The sequence below is a fragment of the Leuciscus leuciscus genome (genome assembly GCF_965113295.1).
Source record: "Leuciscus leuciscus genome assembly, chromosome: 6".
Lineage (NCBI taxonomy): Eukaryota > Metazoa > Chordata > Actinopteri > Cypriniformes > Leuciscidae > Leuciscus > Leuciscus leuciscus.
In genome coordinates this window covers 5690103-5709058 of record NC_138730.1, presented here as the reverse complement: position 1 = coordinate 5709058, position 18956 = coordinate 5690103, and the positions used below count along the sequence as shown (strand labels likewise).

General features: G+C 39.2%; 1 protein-coding gene and 2 long non-coding RNA genes across 3 annotated transcripts in view; 2 read left to right on the top strand and 1 right to left on the bottom strand.

The window, feature by feature from the left end:
* LOC309502064 overlaps positions 1-18956 on the top strand; it is a 200292-nt gene that overhangs the window by 71908 nt on the left and 109428 nt on the right. Inside the window, exon 2 of the long non-coding RNA XR_014207115.1 lies at positions 8402-8543. This is a non-coding gene — a long non-coding RNA (uncharacterized lncRNA). The remainder of the gene's footprint in view (positions 1-8401; positions 8544-18956) is intronic.
* The window catches only part of LOC309501908 (uncharacterized protein), a 575396-nt gene that overhangs the window by 471998 nt on the left and 84442 nt on the right, over positions 1-18956 (bottom strand). The window lies entirely within an intron of this gene.
* Positions 12347-16218, top strand: LOC309502071. Its single transcript, XR_014207122.1, has 2 exons — positions 12347-13219; positions 16020-16218. It is a non-coding gene; the product is annotated as an uncharacterized lncRNA (long non-coding RNA).

The window sequence follows — 18956 nt, the reverse complement described above, 5'->3', positions numbered from 1 at the left end:
TGCAGGGACGGACTGGCAATCTGTGCGTTCTGGAAAAGTCGGGCCGTCGTCACAAAAAAAAAAAAAAAGTGTAATAAAGCAATATGAACAGCCAACAGCAGGGGCACTAATACGATCACTTATATATGCTACGTGTAAAAAAAAAAAAAAAAAACTGAGGAAGAAGAGTCGGCCTACTAGCCACTGACAGAAAGTTTTATAAGGCTTACCTATACTGCACTTTTAAATTTGCTTACATTATATTTCAATAGTATATAGCAGTGGTCTCCAACGTGGTGCCTGTGAGTTGCCCGCTAAACACATTCTATAAATAGCCCCACCTTGTTAATAGTGATCCACTGTAAATCGGGGCTCCAGACCACCTTTTTTCGTGCCGGTGCAACTAAACATTTGCACTTCTGCCTCTACAAAATTACCCAACTCTCTTTGATTATACGCTGTCATTTGCGTTGCGTATGAGAAACATCAAATGACAAATGCTCAAAAAGCGGAATAAAACTTGTTTGATCTGAGCAGCGCGGAGCATTATTAGCTCGGCCTAAAAAAACAGCGATGGCGGCCAGAGCAGCTGTGCGGGCTGATCTCGATCACGCGAACATTATTACACAGAGCTGCGCGATCCACTGAGAAGCATTTCAATTCAGTGCAGAATTCTCTATCTCTATTATAAACCCACAGATGACTGTGTGATTTAAGCTTGTTAAAAGCCAGATGAAACAGCGCTGATATAATATTCTCAACATATTGACGCAAAAAACAGGCGAAACATTGTTCCAAGAACAAACCAGAAGACATTTCACTCCACAGCACAACTTATGAATTAACTGCAGTAAAACAAACTTTTTTGGCAGAATTGTGCCTGATATAATCATATTAAAAATGCTGTTATATTAATATAGTCATGTATAAATGTATTAAATGTAATGCAGTAATGTTTTTGTTTAGAAGTTATGGCAGTTTATTTATTTATTTTTGCATTTATACACTCTAAAAAGAGATGAGTTAAAAAACAACACACAGCATGTGTTGATGGTATTTTGACACATGTTGTGTATATTTTTAACACACAATGTGTGTTAAAATGTAACTCTGGATAGAATAGCACTGGGTGGAGGAGAGTTTGTGTTTATGAAAAAAAATATATGTATATTTTATATTGTATCCCATAAAATGCTCTAAAATAAATAAAACAATACATTCAAATAAATAAATTAAATCTTAATTCATGAAAACTTAAAGATTAACGGGTGTTTTTTGGCAGCCAATCACATCATGCCTCTTTTTCAATGTCTTTTTCAAATGCTGCTTTCACTTTTTATTAATAACCAGATTAACTTTATTTCTGTCAGACTCTACAGAAGCTCTTATTGAGAATTAACAGGTTTTGGTGTTGACGATTCATTGAATGTTTCATTTAAAGTCACCAGAATCGTGATTAGTGTCAGCTTTATTTGGGCTCTTGACCCTTGACTCTTTAACATTAATTTTCTCTGATTGCTGTAAATATGTATTTATTTTAACACATTTGAAACAGCAGAAATAATCATGAGAAAAATATGCTCAGATGATAATATTATCATCATGGACATGTACAATTGTTAAGACCAGCAAGAGTTCAATATTTGAAAGATTAATGTAATATATAAAAGATGATTTTTAAAAGGATTAGCATATTACAAATTAGCTTCAAATTAATTTTTAAATACACAGTTCGTACAAAATCTTACAGACTATGGTATCAAGCAGACATCAAGAATCAGCACATGAATCTACCATCTACCATCACTCACACACATCATCAACTCTTCCCTCCATACTGGCACTTTCCCTACAACATTCAAGCAGGCTCGGGTTACCACACTGCTCAAAAAACCAACACTAAACACATCATTTGTAGAGAATTACAGACCTATCTCGCTCCTACCATTCATTGCGAAGACACTTGAAAGAGCTGTTTTCAACCAAGTAACATCCTTCTTGTCTCAAAACAACCAGCTGGATGTCAACCAATCCGGCTTCAAGAAAGGGCATTCAACTGAGACTGCATTACTGTCAGTCACAGAAGCCCTACGGATCGCAAAAGCTGCTTCCAAATCTTCAGTCCTCATTCTCCTGGATCTGTCTGCTGCCTTCGACACTGTGAATCATCAGATCCTTCTGTCCACCCTCTCATCACTGGGCATCACAGGAACTTCACTCCACTGGTTTGAGTCCTATCTCACAGGTAGGTCCTTCAAGGTCGCATGGAGAGGAGAGGTATCCAGGGCACATCAGCTGACCACAGGGGTTCCCCAGGGTTCAGTTCTTGGTCCCCTCCTCTTCTCCATCTACACCACATCACTGGGACACATCATACAGGCACACGGTTTTTCCTACCACTGCTATGCTGATGACACGCAGCTCTTCCTCTCATTTCAACCAGATGATCCCACAGTAGCTGCACGGGTCTCAAGCTGTCTGGCGGACATCTCCACATGGATGAAGGAACATCACCTGCAGCTCAACCTGGCAAAGACTGAGCTTCTCGTCCTCCCTGCCAATCCGTCTCTCCGTCTATCCGACTTCACCATCCAGCTAGAATCATCATTAATCACCCCATCAAGGTCGGTCAGAAATCTTGGAGTAACGTTTGATGACCAGCTGACCTTCACAGACCACATTTCAAATACAGCTCGATCTTGCAGGTTTGCACTGCACAACATCAGGAAGATCCGGCCTTTCCTAACTGAGCATGCAACACAACTTCTCGTCCAGGGCCTGGTCATCTCTAGGCTTGACTACTGCAATGCCCTTCTGGCTGGACTTCCAGCATGTGCAATCAAACCCCTACAGATGATCCAAAATGCTGCAGCTCGTCTTGTCTTCAACGAGCCCAAAAGGGCCCACGTCACTCCTCTGTTCATCTCTCTACACTGGCTACCTCTCGCTGCTCACATCAAGTTCAAGGCATTGATGCTTGCTTACAGATCCATCACAGGCTCAGCTCCCTCCTACTTTCACTCACTCCTACGAGTCTACATCCCTACCAGACACCTACGATCGGTCAACGAGCGACTTCTCGTGGTTCCATCGCAGAAAGCCACAAAATCACTTTCCAGAACATTCTCATTCACAGTTCCATGCTGGTGGAACGCTCTCCCCACCCTCATCCGGAATGCAGAATCCCTGACAACATTCAAAAAACAGCTAAAAACCCATCTCTTCCGTGAGCACTTAACCTCATAAAAAAATTAAATAAAAAAACCCCCCGATGTTTTTCCCTTTGAAACATCACTTATCAGGCTTATGCTACTCTGAATAATACCTGAACTTCGTATTTTGAGCACTTCTTGTGTTGTTGTTGTTTTTTGCCTCTTTATGATGACTCGCTTATACTAGTCCTAATTTGTAAGTCGCTTTGGATAAAAGTGTCTGCTAAATGACTAAATGTAAATGTAAATGAATCTCAACAATGGTGATAAACGAAAAGCTCCATGCCGCAATGCATGCTGGGTGCCACCATAGTACAAATCTCATCCATGACTCCCAGCATGCATTGCGGCATGGAGCTTTTCGTTTATCACCATTGTTGAGATTCATACGCTGATACGTGATGTCTGTGTTTGACTAGTTTCTGCTGCAGATAAAAAATGTGTAGAATTTTTTTTTATTATGATGGATAGCATGATATAGTGTCACAAGATTGTTAGAATTAATAGCAAATAAATAAATTAAATGCACACCATTCACATACTCAAAAACTTGATCAGATCAGCACTTGCTGATTATGACATCATCAAGAAACATCTGATCATATTATCTCTCGCCATAACAAATGTATTTTATTAAAATACAGTTAAAGCAGCCAGAGAAACACTAAAAGAAGAATAAAAGGGTCAAGAGCTCAAATAAAGGAGCCATTAATCACGATTCTGGTGACTTCAAATTAAACATTCAATGAAACATCAACATCTAAACCTCTGTTAATTCTTAATAAGAGCTTGTCTATGTAGAGTCATAATGTCTAAAACATCCAAATGTTCAAACAAACTCTTTATTAAACGTCACTGGACTCCGTAAACACAAGTTAACAATACGTTTCAGTTTTCATCCAAACACTCAGTTGTAAAAACACAGGAAGTAACTCTGGCAAATACACACCGACTTCAGTCACATGTGACACATATCTGACACAAGTTGTGTAACTATAACACATTAGTGTGTAAAAGGTTTCAACACACTCCCTGTTTTAAGAACAATAACACACTGGTTGAGTTAAGTAACACAAAATGTGTTGTCCTTAAACGTACAGTATGGAATTTTTCGCCACTAGGGGTCGCTAACCTATTTACAATAAGTCAAGTCAAGTCAAGTTTATTTGTATAGCGCTTTTCACAATACAGATTGTATCAAAGCAGCTTCACAGTATTAAATTAAAATAATACAACAAAGTTTGTTTCAGGAGGAATTTATTGATTGATAAAATTAAATTAAATATCCCCAAAATATCCCCAACTGAGCAAGCCAAAGGCAACAGTGGCAAGGAACCGAAAAACTCCATCAAGTGACCTAATGGTGTCCTAAAACTCCATCAGGTCACCTAATGGAGAAAAAAAAAAAACCTTGGGAGAACCCAGGCTCAGTCGGGGGCCAGTTCTCCTCTGGCATTTATGAGCTAGAGGCCGGATTGTAGTTTGAACTGTAGGATTATATGAATGCCTGGCTGAAGAGATGCGACTTTAATCTAGTTTTAAACTGGGAGAGCGAGTCTGAGCAACGAACAGTATCAGGAAGACTATTCCAGAGTTTTGGAGCCAAATGTGAAAATGCTCTCCCTCCTTTGGTGGTTCTGGATATCCTAGGTATGACCAAAAGCCTTGAATTTAGTGATCTTAAAGAGCGCGATGGATTACAGGGCGATAGAAGATCCGTTAAATAGACTGGAGCTAAGCCATTTAGGGCTTTATAAGTCAGTAGCAATACCTTGTAATTAATACGGAACTTTATAGGTAATAAATGCAGTGATGATAAAATCGGTGTTATATGATCATATTTTCTTGATCTCGTAAGAACTCTAGCGGCGGCATTTTGGACTAACTGTAGCTTGTTTACTGAGGATGCAGGACAACCAGCTAATAAAGCATTACAGTAATCCAGTCTCGAGGTCATGAATGCATGAACTAACTTTTCTGCATCAGAAACTGATAGCATATTACGTAGCTTAGCAATGTTTCTAAGGTGGAAAAAGGCTGTTTTTGTAACATATGAAATATGATTTTCAAAAGACAGGTTGCAATCGAGTATAACACCCAGGTCTTTTACTGTAGAGGATAAAGTAACAGGACATCCTATGATGGTAAAGTTGTATTGTGCGAGGTTTTGTGGGCGGTTTTTTGAACCGATAAGTATTACCTCTGTCTTGTCTGGATTTAATAAAAGAAAATTACGCGTCATCCAATCTTTTATATCTTTAACACACTCTGTCAATTTGGAAAATTTAGCGTTTTCATCCGGCCGTGATGAAATATATATTTGAGTGTCATCAGCATAACAATGGAAACTAATTCCATGTTTCCTTATAATATTTCCAAGTGGCATCATATATATTGAAAATAACAGAGGGCCTAATACAGATCCCTGCGGCACTCCATAGTTTACTGGAGTTATGATCGATTTTTCTCCATTTAAATAGACAAAATGGTAGCGGTCAGATACATGTAGGTATGATTTGAACCAGCTTAGTGCTTGTCCTTGAACACCAGTATAATTTTGTAGTCGATCTAAGAGTATTGTGTGATCTATAGTATCGAACGCAGCACTAAGATCAAGTAAAACTAGTATTGAGATACAGCCTTGGTCAGAAGCTAAAAGTAAATCATTTGTGATTTTAACGAGCGCAGTTTCAGTGCTATGATGCGGTCTGAATCCAGACTGAAACTTTTCATAGATATCATTTTGTTGCAAGAAAGAGCCCAGTTGAGCGGACACCACTTTTTCTAATATTTTAGACATAAATGGAAGATTTGAAATGGGTCTATAATTTGCTAGATTATTATGATCTAATTGTGGTTTCTTAATGAGAGGTTTTATAACTGCCAGTTTAAATGATAAGATAACCTAAAGATAAAGACGAGTTAATAATATTGAGGAGAGGCTCTTCCACTACAGGTAACACTTCTTTCAGTAGTTTAGTTGGTATAGGATCTAATAAACATGTTGTTGTTTTAGATGAAGTGATAAGTTTATTTAACTCTTTTTGTTCTATAGTTGTAAAGCACTGTAATTGTTCTTTCAGGGTGATAATTGAAGCTGAATTATAAGGCGCGATTGAAGATTGAACGTTTACAATTGTGGTTCTGATGCTTTCTATTTTCTCAGTGAAGAAGTTCATGAAATCATTACTACTCAACTGGAACGGGATATTTTGTTCGGGTGACGTCTGTTTATTTGTTAGTCTAGCCACGGTGTTTAATAAAAACCTTGGATTGTTTTGGTTGTGTTCTATTAGTTTGCGGAGGTGCTCAGCCCTGGCCGCTTTTAGGGCCTTTTTATAACGTGACATACTGTCTTTCCACGCGATTCTAAAGACCTCTAAATTAGTTTGTTTCCATTTACGCTCTAAAATACGGGTTTCTCTCTTTAAAACATGCGTAGTATTGTTATACCATGGTGCTTTATTTTTCTCTCTGACCTTTTTTAATTTAATAGGTGCAACCACATCCAATGTTCTAGAGAGAATGGTGCTCATAGTGCTAGTTAGTTCTTCTAGTTCACCTGTTTGTTTGGGTTCAGGCAGCAGCTGAGACAGATTAGATAAGCAATTTGAGAAATGATCTATGGTGGATGGGAGGATTGTTCTGCCTGGTTGATAACGCGACGCCGCATGACATATTACAGCAGTACGTAATATGCAAGTTACCATGTAGTGATCAGTGACCTCATCACTTTGTGGAATGATATCTATATCGGTTGGATCGGTTCCATGTGATATAATTAAATCGAGTGTATGATTAAGACGATGTGTTGGTCCGGTGACGTTTTGCTTGACCCCAAATTAATTTAATATTTTTTTCACATAGCAGCAACATAAACTTAAATTACTCCGTCATTTATGGTTATACAGAAAAAAGAAATATAATAAAAGAATCTGTGATATTTCTACTTTTGTATGTGTCCACTTACAATCAAATCAAAACATTGTGCTTTTGTAAAATAAAGAAAATAAACAGGGTGTGCGTTCTGCCTCTCCGTCGCGGTGAACTTTTTTTTCTTGAGCACGTCTATAAACTGAAACATAACTCAGCGAATACTTCTCACACATTTATGAGCCATATACCTTTATACACATTTAAGTGTGTACTTTTAAATGATCGGATTCAAACTGAAAACAAATATTCTCTGTTTAAGTAATTTGTATAAAACCAACAGGATGTCCAGTATCTCAAACGCTTGCTAATTACTTTTTAATTCGACACGCCCACTCGCGCAAAAGAGATTCACATGCAAATCTCCACATGGGACGCGAACGCCCTCGTTACCTCAAACACAAAACACCAAAACACTTCACAAGTCTCTGCTTTTCGTCGAGTTTGGAAGACACGTCTGAGCTTACATTGGATTTAACTCAGAAGAAGAAGAACGCGATTTGAAGACAAGAAAGATGTAAGGTAAGAAATTCTTACTTATTAGTTTATGGTATTGTTGCATAAACTTCACATTGCAGTTGAACTGTTGCTAGATATATGGTGAATATTATACTATTTAGACCAGTGTTTACTGTTAAATACTGTTTGTGGATATCTGCTCAAACATAGATATGTATAACCATAATGTTTAATATTTTGGAGCGCGATGGCGTTTGAATGTATCATATTTTGGAGTGCGCTGTGGGTTTTAATGTATCATATTTTGGAGCGCGATTGCGTTTGGAAGGAAAAATGCACCAAACATTAGGCTTTATGTTTTTACTATTATCTCATTTCATATCATCATAACGAATGGAAACATTTGAAGTAACATATGATAATCAATATATTTTTCTCTAGCGTAGTTGTTCTTGAAATCTTTTGGAAGATTTAATTTATTGTTATTATTATTTTATGCAGCACTGCGTAGCCTATGCCTACAAGGCACATAAACCTGGTGTTCATTATATATTGTTGGAAACGTGTGTGTGTGTGTGTGTGTATTCTGTGAATTTTAAAAATAAATTTTAACCAGAAAAATCTAAAATCTATTCCCAAAATCGTGCAGCCCTATAGTTTCTCTTGATATCAGTATGTTCACAGTTTTTTCTTTTTTTTTTTTTTTTTAGGGACCAGATGCAACTGAGTCCTGCTGACTTCAACATTCACATGAGTCTCTGTACATGAACATGGTAAAGTGAAAATCAAATCTGTGATCCACGGACGTAACCTTTAAGAGTATGCAGCGTTGGATCACTAATAGGCTTGAGACGCGTCTGCTCAACAGTCCGCGTTGTAACTATGCGGTTTTTTAGGTTTTTTAGTGGTAGGGGTGTAGAGTAGACGCACGATAGGCGAAAAAAAAATGTTTGTTTATAAGTGAGTGTGGAGAAGACTAGGGCTGTACTGTCCCAGTCGATTAGTCGATTAATTGGTCGATACGTTCTGGTTCGACCAAAATTCTGATTGGTCGATTTTTTGCCGCGTTCATTTCATCAGTTTTGCCGTGTTTATTTCATCAGTTTTGCCGCGAGGCGCGCTCATTTCATCAGGAGGAAAGCACTAACTGCTAATGGGGGTGTTTTCAGAGTACCCTTGTTTCACTGTAACAGTCTGTCTTCAGAACACCCCCCTTGTTTTCACCTTTTTTGGATTAGCCCAACCCAAGAGAGAGCGATAACTATAGAAGGTTTGATGCTGAATATTATTTATTTAATTGTGAGAGCGTTTTAGTCAGTCCTCTTCTAACATATCAACAACAAAGAAATCGACAGTGTGGCAGCATTTTGTTAAAATTGATAACAGGAAAAAAGTCGAATGCAAAGTTTGCAAGCAACAGTTTTCCACAGCTCGACGACAAACATGACATATCATCTTGGTAAGCTCACTTGTCTGCGTTAGCTTGCCCTGTCTGTTTTGAGTAGGCTATATATCAGAATTTGCATATTTCAATGTTTTAGTGACTTTTTTATTTTTTTTATTTGGAGCCTAATGCGCAATTGCGCTGTTGGTTGTGTTAGTTTTGAGCCTAGGATGCTTTATTTTTCAGTTATGCACTTTATTTCGTTTCTGCTCTTGATCTGGTTTGTTTAATAAATATTCTTTTTTTATTAAAGTGGACGTGCCTTTTGTGTTTATTAAGAGTAAAAGCTTTAAGTTAATAGTCTATTCGTGTCTCAGCTGCGAAGCTTAGCTCATGTTCAGCCTCGCTCGGTGCGAGGACATGCACGGTGAAATTATAGTGTCTGACAGTTATAACTTATTATAACATATGACAAAAATAATTGTCTAAATTATGTTGCATATTCCTCAACAGTTCTTGTGATGATATCACTAGTTGACAACATAGTACTATTTTCGGAAATCATAAGCTATGATATTGCGCAGGTGCACGTGATGCAACGCTGTCAGAGCCGACAGACTCGAGTGTCAGACTCATTTCAGTGCAAAATAATTAGGTCAAAAACGATTTAATATACTGCAAATAGCCTACTAGTTTTTTATGTTTATTTATAATTCATTTAGGCGGACAACAAGGCTACCAAGTACTGCGCACAGTGCGCATCTAATTAATTTAACTTTTTTTTTTCTACCGTCATTTTTAGTCGATTTTAGTCGATTTTTAGTCGAAAATTTCAGGACTTCAGTCGACCAAGATTTTCTTTGGTTGAGTACAGCCCTAGAGAAGACGCGTTCAGCCGTGATCCACGGACGTAACCTTTAAGAGTATGCAGCGTTGGATCACTAATAGGCTTGAGACGCGTCTGCTCAACAGTCCGCATTGTAACTATGAGGTTTGAGCAGTAGTGCTTCTCAGTGAGGAAAAGTAGAAAATGTTCGTTGTAAGTGAGTTTAAAGAGAAAAATCAAGAATTATAAATCAAATCGATAGAGCTCCAAAAACAACAACGCATTCAGACGCGACGCATGATAATAACAGGACAAGACATTACTCACCGTGTTTGTTGAGTGATTCTTACTCACCTGAGCTTTTATGAACTCAAAGGCGCGAGCGCGCGAGAGAAAATAAATAAATAAAAATAGCTGAGCGCACGGGTGGTGCGTTAACAGGCTAGCGAATTACTAGCGTGTTGTGCTAGTAGTAACGGAAGCTAGCGATGTCAGGTTAATCTGAGATGTTGGGTAAGCTGTATTTAGTAGTAGTATAAACAACTAGAAATTGTAGTAAATGATGGTTCAAAACAAGGAAATACGAGGCTAAGACGGAGCTTACAGCACCGAAGCAGACACACTCACAGCAGGCAGCGAGGCAGAGAGAAAAATCAAGAATTATAAATCAAATTGATAGAGCTCCAAAAACAACAACGCATTCAGACGCGACGCATGATAATAACAGGACAAGACATTACTCACCGTGTTTGTTATAACAAACACGGGCGTATAAAATAACAAAGGCATAGTTTGATGACGCAACATTTGCTAAGAATTATGGATCTTGTCGTCAACGTCAAGCCGACCGATCTAATCTATGGATCTAATAATGTTTATGGATGACTGAATACATTGATGCTTTTATCATGACTGTGATATGAAGCAGTTCGGGATTGCTAAGAGACAGGTATCAGCTCCACACGCGACGCGATATGGACATTTCATTCTACTGAACTAACGTTACACGCGAGTGCAGAATTACTACTCACAGTCACAGGTCAGTTTATTAGACAAATTAAACTTGTGAGGTAACGCAGCACTGTTTCACTTGGTCTAACATTACACTATCACACTAAACTGCATTTGAATGTGTTGAAATGTATGTGTTAGTTTGTCTGTATGAGACTAGCAGTAAGCTAGATCAACATTAGAATAACATACAGATCATATTCTAACATTTCATCATGTTGAGCTATAATATAACATTGATTAGTTTTATGTAAATGTGCTCACCTGTTTAATAAAGTACATGTAGAAGCGGTCGAAGTCTCGGACGTGGAGCTCTCGTTTATATACTGTCTATGGGAGCTCTAGGCATCTCGAAAACACCGCACTGATATTGATTCTCAGTTTAGTTCTCCTTTTTTATCCAAAGTCTGCTTGCCATGGTCCATAATGTTTGAACGAAACAACAACAGCGTGCAAATAGACATTGCAAACTACCGTCAGTCGCTTTGGTTACTATCAGAGGGCTCTGGTTCATATCTCTGGTTGCCATGGCAGTACGAGCGGAAACCAGGGACAACGCGGATATGACGCCATTGACGGCGACAAAATGGAAATAAAGAAACGGGACGTTTCTCGAATTAAATTACAAATTTCTCCTGGTTTGAAAGTTGTTGGAAACAGTCGGGATAATGTAAGTACACAACTAAAAATATATATATAACATAGATATAGTGATTTTTGCTATTTTTAAAGCAAAAAAGTTACATATTGTGGCTTTAAATAGACACAGTAGTGTGTTAAGATATAACACAGGTTGTGTTGTTTTTAACACATCCGTTTTAAGAGTGTATTTATACTAAATGTTTGGGCTACTGTTTTTGATAACACATACAATAGGTTTATAAAAAAAATTAATAAAAAAAAAATCAATACTTTCATAATTTTTCAGGAATTGTTGAATCTTTTTTTAAATGCTTGTAAGTCTGAACCAGAATATCAAGATATTTTATTATTTCGCATATGATGGTGAAAAGTAAAAAAGCACCACCATATTATATGTATAATAAATATTTTTGAGTATAACAAACAAAAATCCCTTCTAGATTATTTTATCTCTTGAGGTAGCCCTCGCACACAAAAAAAGGTTGGAGACGCCTGGTTTATAGTAACTATATGTTTTATAATTACAAGTTTGTGTAATTTGGGGTTTCTGTAGCCAGCGGCATTTCATTATTTGTATTTTATGGCATTGTAAATTTTTTGTTTTTGTTTGAAGGCTGGGGCCAATTATCATCATTGGTTTTGAGATGTTACTTGCTGTGAATACCTTGTCTGATAGGCTACAGTATTGTGGCATAGTATCAGGACATCCTGGCTAGTGTCTGTCGCACACGGCTAGAGGCGAATGGCCAGATGATGGGCCTATTTGGGAGAAAGTCCAGGGCTGTTTTTTAGCCCCAGTCCGTCCCTGGTTGAGGAGATTCCCCCCTTCCATGTAAAAGCACTTTGAGTGTAGAGAAAACCACTATATAAATGTAATGAATTATTATTATTATTAACAAATATGTTTCAGGATAAACATCTTTGTGAATTCTGCATTCCAATTAACAAATCATATTTGAGTGACAAGTTTACACTTTATGTTAAGTTTATGCTTACAACCAGGGTTTGGTGCTGGTTATGTCCCTGTCATTTCCCTCTTTAAGGATAAGTTATGTGTAGGGTTAGGGTTTCTGGACAGGAATTGTGTTCCAAGATGAAAAAAAAAAAAAATGTTGACCCAAGAATATGTCCTGCTTGAAACCACAGCAAAGATCTTTACATACAGCAACTCAAAATGTATCTCAGCCAAATATTCAGTTATGTTTCAAGACCATAACATTTTTTTCTCAATCAGACACTCTACCAACATGTACAACATAAGTTAACTAACTGTAAGAGCTAGTGCACGTCTGTGTTTGTGCTGCACAGTACACACACACACACACACACACACACACACACACACAAATTATTTTGCAATGTAATCGGGCCATATTTGCTATGTCATGTGTGGGCCACTTTAGGTTCACATTCAGATTCACAGTGATTATAGTCCCTCATCTTTGCCAAAACTGGCCCAGATATGTTTGAAAATAACTGGGCCACATTTGCTGCAACATATGTGGGCCACATTTGGTTTACACCCAGATTAGTCATTGTCGATTGTGCCAAAGTTTTGCCATAGGTGGCCCACATTTGGTTTGTGATATTTGGGCCATATTCATTATTTATCATATGGGCCACTTTAGGCTCACATTCAGATTACACATTGCCATGAGTGCCGCATCTTTGCCTAAAAAGGCCCACATGTGATTTAAAATATTTGGGCCATATTTGCCATTTTACATGTGGGCCACTTCAGGCTCACATACATTTAGTCCGGGCCATAAGAAGGTGTCATGGTTCTGCCTTCTTGTCCTTGATTTTCCCTAGTCTTGAGGCAGGATCATGACAGACCCATGTTTTGTGTACAAGCACATGGCCATTTGTTTGGGCCATGTGCTTGTGTTGTCTCGTTACTTAACCCCGCCCCCCTTGTTATCCTCGTTTTGTCATTATTGCTTTACCTGTGTCACCTGTTATGTTATCATTAGTCTCCCTATTTAATCCCCTTGTGTTTGCTGTCCTGTGCCAGTTCATTATTACATATTATGATTCATTGTGAAACCTTGTTGAGCTCTGTGAGTACCCTGTCAAGATTATCGTCTTAAGAAAGTTCTGATTGTGAATTAGCTGTTTGTTTTTCGTCTAGTCATGTCAAGTCATAGTCTAGTGTAGTCATTCCTTGTCTTGTCCAAGTTTTGCCCCCTCGTGGGTTTTGTTTTCCCCATTATTGTCATCAATAAACCATGTGTGTAGTGCATTCTGTCTGCGTTTGGGTTCATCTCTGTATCCACATAACAGAATGAACTGGCCAAGACAGAACCCAGCAGACAGTATGTCTTTACCCTTCAAGCAACATTCGGATGACCAGGAACTATGGTGGCAGTCGGCTATCGCCGACAGTAAGAGAGGAAGACTTCCATTTCCTCCCCAGGGTGAGTCGACCTTGAGACAGTACGCCCAGGTCGTGGAAGGAAATAGATTTTTCTTGCCGGAGATCCTGGTCAACCGTTACTTCGTCGCGGGTCTCAATACCCCTCCTCCTCTGGCTGAACGGGAGAGACTGGTCCACCGTCCTTTCCGAGAAGTGGTGGATCGTTTGTGTCAAAAGGAGCCGCAGACTTCCATGTCGTCATCGCCGTCCAAGCTGCCAGTGATCTCAGAGGGTCGTGTCTTAGCCGTAGCTACACTGGGGGACCAGGCTCATCCCTCCTCGAATCCCGAGGCGTCTTCCACACCTTTAAGTCTCTGCAGGAAACGAGGGAGACGGATCTCGTGGGAGTCTGCTTCGGAGTCCTCAGCGACGGAGTCAACCCTGCCTGAGACTGTTCTTCCACTACCAGTAACGGTTCCTGCTGAGATTCCCCAACCGGTCACAAGTCCGGCTATGGCCTCTGCTCCGTGGCCAAGGAGAAAGAGGAGGAAGAAGGGAGCTTTCTGTCCTCCGTCTCTGTCTCCCCCTGAGTCCGCGATGGCTCTCCAACCCGCCGCTGTAACTGAGAGCGCTGTTCCTGAGCCTGCTGCTGTAAGCGCAGTTCCGGACTCTGCTGCAGGAAAAGCTGTTCCTGAACCCGCTGCAGAGAGCGTAGTTCCCCAGTCTGCGTTGGAGAGAGCCGTCCCTGAGCCTGCTGCCGTTAGCGCTGTTCCTGAGCCTGCTGCTGTAAGAGCTGTTCCGGACTCTGCTGCAGGAAAAGCTGTTCCTGAACCAGCTGCAGAGAGCGCAGTTCCCCAGTCTGCGTTGGAGAGTGTTGTCCCCGAGTTGGCGTCAGAGAGTGCTGTCCCCGAGTTGGCGTCAGAGAAAGCCATCCCTGAGTTTGCCGTCGTGAGCTGAAGATAAAGCCGCGGCCGATTCTGCTGCTAAAGCAGTGTTACAGTCTGTTTCAGCTCATCAGGAAATGCCTGTCTTCATTGCTGCCAAAACCCTGTCAGATTATTTATCACGTCTTGTCAAGATCCTAGAAGTCCCTGTCAGACCTGTCTTGTCCCCAGACCCCATGCCTAGACCTGCAGAGAGCGCTGATCCCAAGCCGGCTGCAGAGAGCGCTGATCCCAAGTCGGCTGCAGAGAGCTCTGTTCCAGTGACAGCTACTATCAACGCCACTACAGAATCGGAGATGGGGAGCGTCGATTCTACTTCGGGGAGCGTTGATTCCTGGTCTGTTTCTGCGAGCCCGGCACCTTCTCCCACTCAACAGTCACCCGCTGTACCCCCTGTTTCTGTTCCTGTTGCGGTTTCCATCCCTGTCAAGCCGCCGTGTGTTTTCCCGGTCACCCCTGTCTCCACTAGACCCTGGACTGTTTCCCCCAAGATTTTTCCTCATGTGTCCCCATCCAAGTCTGCCTGGATTCCTCGTCCTCAGCCCTCGTCCCGAAGAACCAAGACCCCCAGTCCACCCATCCACCCTGGACTATCCCCCATGAACTCTTCTGTTCCTCCGCCCCCCGTCCCGTGTTTGTTATTTTTATTGTTGCATCCCAACCCTGTTGTCGTGTTTTCGTGTCTGCCACTACTACTATTTGTCATGTTTTGTTGGTTTGGGTCTGTCACAGTCTGTCATGTCCCGTGTTTGATGTTCCCTTGAGGAGCGTCTGGAAGCCGCTCCTTAAGGGAGGGGTTCTGTCATGGTTCTGCCTTGTCCTTGATTTTCCCTAGTCTTGAGGCAGGATCATGACAGACCCATGTTTTGTGTACAAGCACATGGCCATTTGTTTGGGCCATGTGCTTGTGTTGTCTCGTTACTTAACCCCGCCCCCCTTGTTATCCTCGTTTTGTCATTATTGCTTTACCTGTGTCACCTGTTATGTTATCATTAGTCTCCCTATTTAATCCCCTTGTGTTTGCTGTCCTGTGCCAGTTCATTATTACATATTATGATTCTGTCAAGATTATCGTCTTAAAGTTCTGATTGTGAATTAGCTGTTTGTTTTTCGTCTAGTCATGTCAAGTCATAGTCTAGTGTAGTCATTCCTTGTCTTGTCCATGTTTTGCCCCCTCGTGGGTTTTGTTTTCCCCATTATTGTCATCAATAAACCATGTGTGTAGTGCATTCTGTCTGCATTTGGGTTCATCTCTGTATCCACATAACAGAAGGCCTGCAGTGCCGCATCATTGCCTGAAGTGGCCCACATCCGTCTGCTATCTGAGGAGCGAGTGAAACACACACAAATGCTGTTAACACTAGAAGTGCCATGGCGGTCATTTTGACCGTTTTGAATTTTATATCTGCAATAACTTTGTTGAAAAAATAAATAAAATCCTGCCGGTACCTGACTTTTCCTAAAAGTGTCTGTATTTTCATTTAAAATGTTTTTCATATAAATTGCACATAAGGCAAAAAAACAAATGAACATATTTACCTATTTCGACCATAGACGGTCATATGGACCGCACTGAATTTCGCGGTATTATTATAGGCTATACCAATATACACAACAATAAAATGTGGTAAAAATACACAAAACATATTCAACAACAAATAATTTAAATGTAATGATATTCAGAACAGTTTTAATTATACATTATACAAGAATGAAAAAAATAACTATAAACAAGCCAAAATGAAATACTTTATAAGCGAAAGTGAAAGTAAGCGGCGTTAGGCTCACGTAATTCTCTAATTAGAATCAAAATGTTTCAACATTTGCGATGTATTTGGATGTTAAACTAAACTACTTTATTATAGGCTTTGTACTTCACTCACGTTCCAATATCGACGGAAAAAATCATCCTCTTCACACGTGCAAAATGGTACGAATTGTACGAGGCTATACTGACTATATAAACAGAGCAGTGGAATTTTTATATGTTAGGTTGACTATTTTATTATGGCTATAATGAACAGGCTGCAATGTCAAGACTGCAATGCTGTAATATGGTGTGTGTGTGTGTGTGTCGGCGGGCGCGATCGAACAGTGGAAACATGAAAACATAGGCTACTCCGTTATTTTGTTCAGGACATCTACAGATATTATTTATAAATGTATAATTAAACTTGTTTAAATGTAAAGTTTGGTGTTGTTTTGTTTTTAAAATATATCCTAATACAATAAATGCATTAATCTCTCAATTGGGTATGTATCATTAAAGATATAGAGTTTGGAATCTAGCGGTCAAAATGACCGCTTGCGGCAGTTCTAGTAGTTATGGAATTCTGGCACTTCTAGTGTTAACTTGTAAACATGTTTAGTCGTTCTGTAGAGGAGAAGAGACTTCATCCACAGAACAAAGACAATATACTGTAGATCATCAGCAACAGACACACATAACTAACTTCATATACAATAAAACAATAAAGATATTCTGTGTATAAAATGTTAGAGAGATCATGTAAATGTTTAAAAGTTACATGTAAACTTTATATCTTTTGAAACATGACAATTGATACTTGACAATCACGTTCATGATTAGAAATATTTTAATAATTATGGATGAGTTCAATCCAAACATTATTATATTTGCAGGCCTGATACTGAAGATTTCTGCTGACACTCATCTGAGCTTCTTCCTCTGTTCCACCTTTAATTACAACTAAACCATCATTTGGCTGAATAATAAACCAACATGAATCATTCAATATCACATGTTTCTAATACACATGCTAACACACACGCTGCTTTATTTAATTGTGAAGTCTGAGTCTCTTTCACCTGTATGAAACACATTTACACATTTATTTCTCCTCATAGACAGTAGTGAGACTCTTCTGTGGATCACCTGATGGTTTCTGCTCCTCTCATGATCATTTCACAGATTTGAACCATGATGTAAACAATCCACTGATGTTTGGCAACTGATCTTCATTTACTCTGTAAAGTGGAACAGAAGAGAAAACAATGGAACAAAGTGCAAATTTTTTATTTTTTTATTACAGTTTTTTTTAGTAAAAATAAGTTAAACTGAATTCCTGTAATCAGATTAATTACTGACTTTACATGATCTTGCATAGATATTTGTGTTTTATAATATAATAGATTTAAAACCTGAATGATGTTCATATGTTTGTGTTTGTGTGTGTGTGTCGGTGCGACTCCTATTGAGTCTCTGTAAAGGAGAAACTAATGAGTGTACGGCGTATGGAATACACCACAGGGAGCAAATACAAATGTTATTTTGAGTTCAAACACAAACCTTTAATTAAAGCCGTTTGTCCTCTAGTTTAAACATGTTTGTAGGCTCTTAGTAAATCACTGAGAGTAAAGTAAGTGTAAAGTAGTGTGACGTGTTGCTTGTCACAGTAAAAACACACTAGAGACAGAGACATTTCTCATGTGAGCTGGACGCTGTGAGCTGAAGCTGGAACTGCACTGATTTTAGCAGGAGTGCAGCGTTTTCCTACAATCTGACCAAGTCTGTTTTCACACTGAAATGATTCACTTCTACTGACACAGTTAATAAAGCAGGTGTTGATGTATAAAGCTGTGACACTGAGCTTTTGTTCTCTCTCCTCTGTGTTAAACATTTCAATAACTTCACATTTTGTTCTCACACAAACCCTTTGTTGCAATAAAGCTTAATGATAATTTCCTTTCACGAATGTTTGAAAGGTTTGTTCACATATCAGAGGTAAATGAAGATCTCTTTAATATCTCAGTGATGTTTCCTCACCTCAGGTCACAGTTTGAGTCTCGTATCACGCCTCTGAGCCGCTGCAGTGAGTCTCCTATCTTATTGAGTCTCAGATTAAGCTCTTTTAAAAACTGCAGTGCTTTTGAGTTCGTCAAAGACTGAGTTAGAGAAGAAACATCTGTAATGCCACAGCGATATAGACTTGAAAGACACAAACAGAGGAAGAGAGATTATCTTACAAACAAATCATGAATGTGAACAATTTTACACAAATATAATGTGAACTCAGACTCACTGTCAGATATTGAGTATAAAGTGTTTTAGTTGAAACTGTTGAAGTGATTTTAAGCATTTTGATTTTTGTATGTGAATGTGACTGACCTCAATCTCTCCAGTTTACAGTGTGAATCCTTCAGTACGGCACATAAGTGCTTCACTCCTGTGTTTCCTAGTTTATTCCCG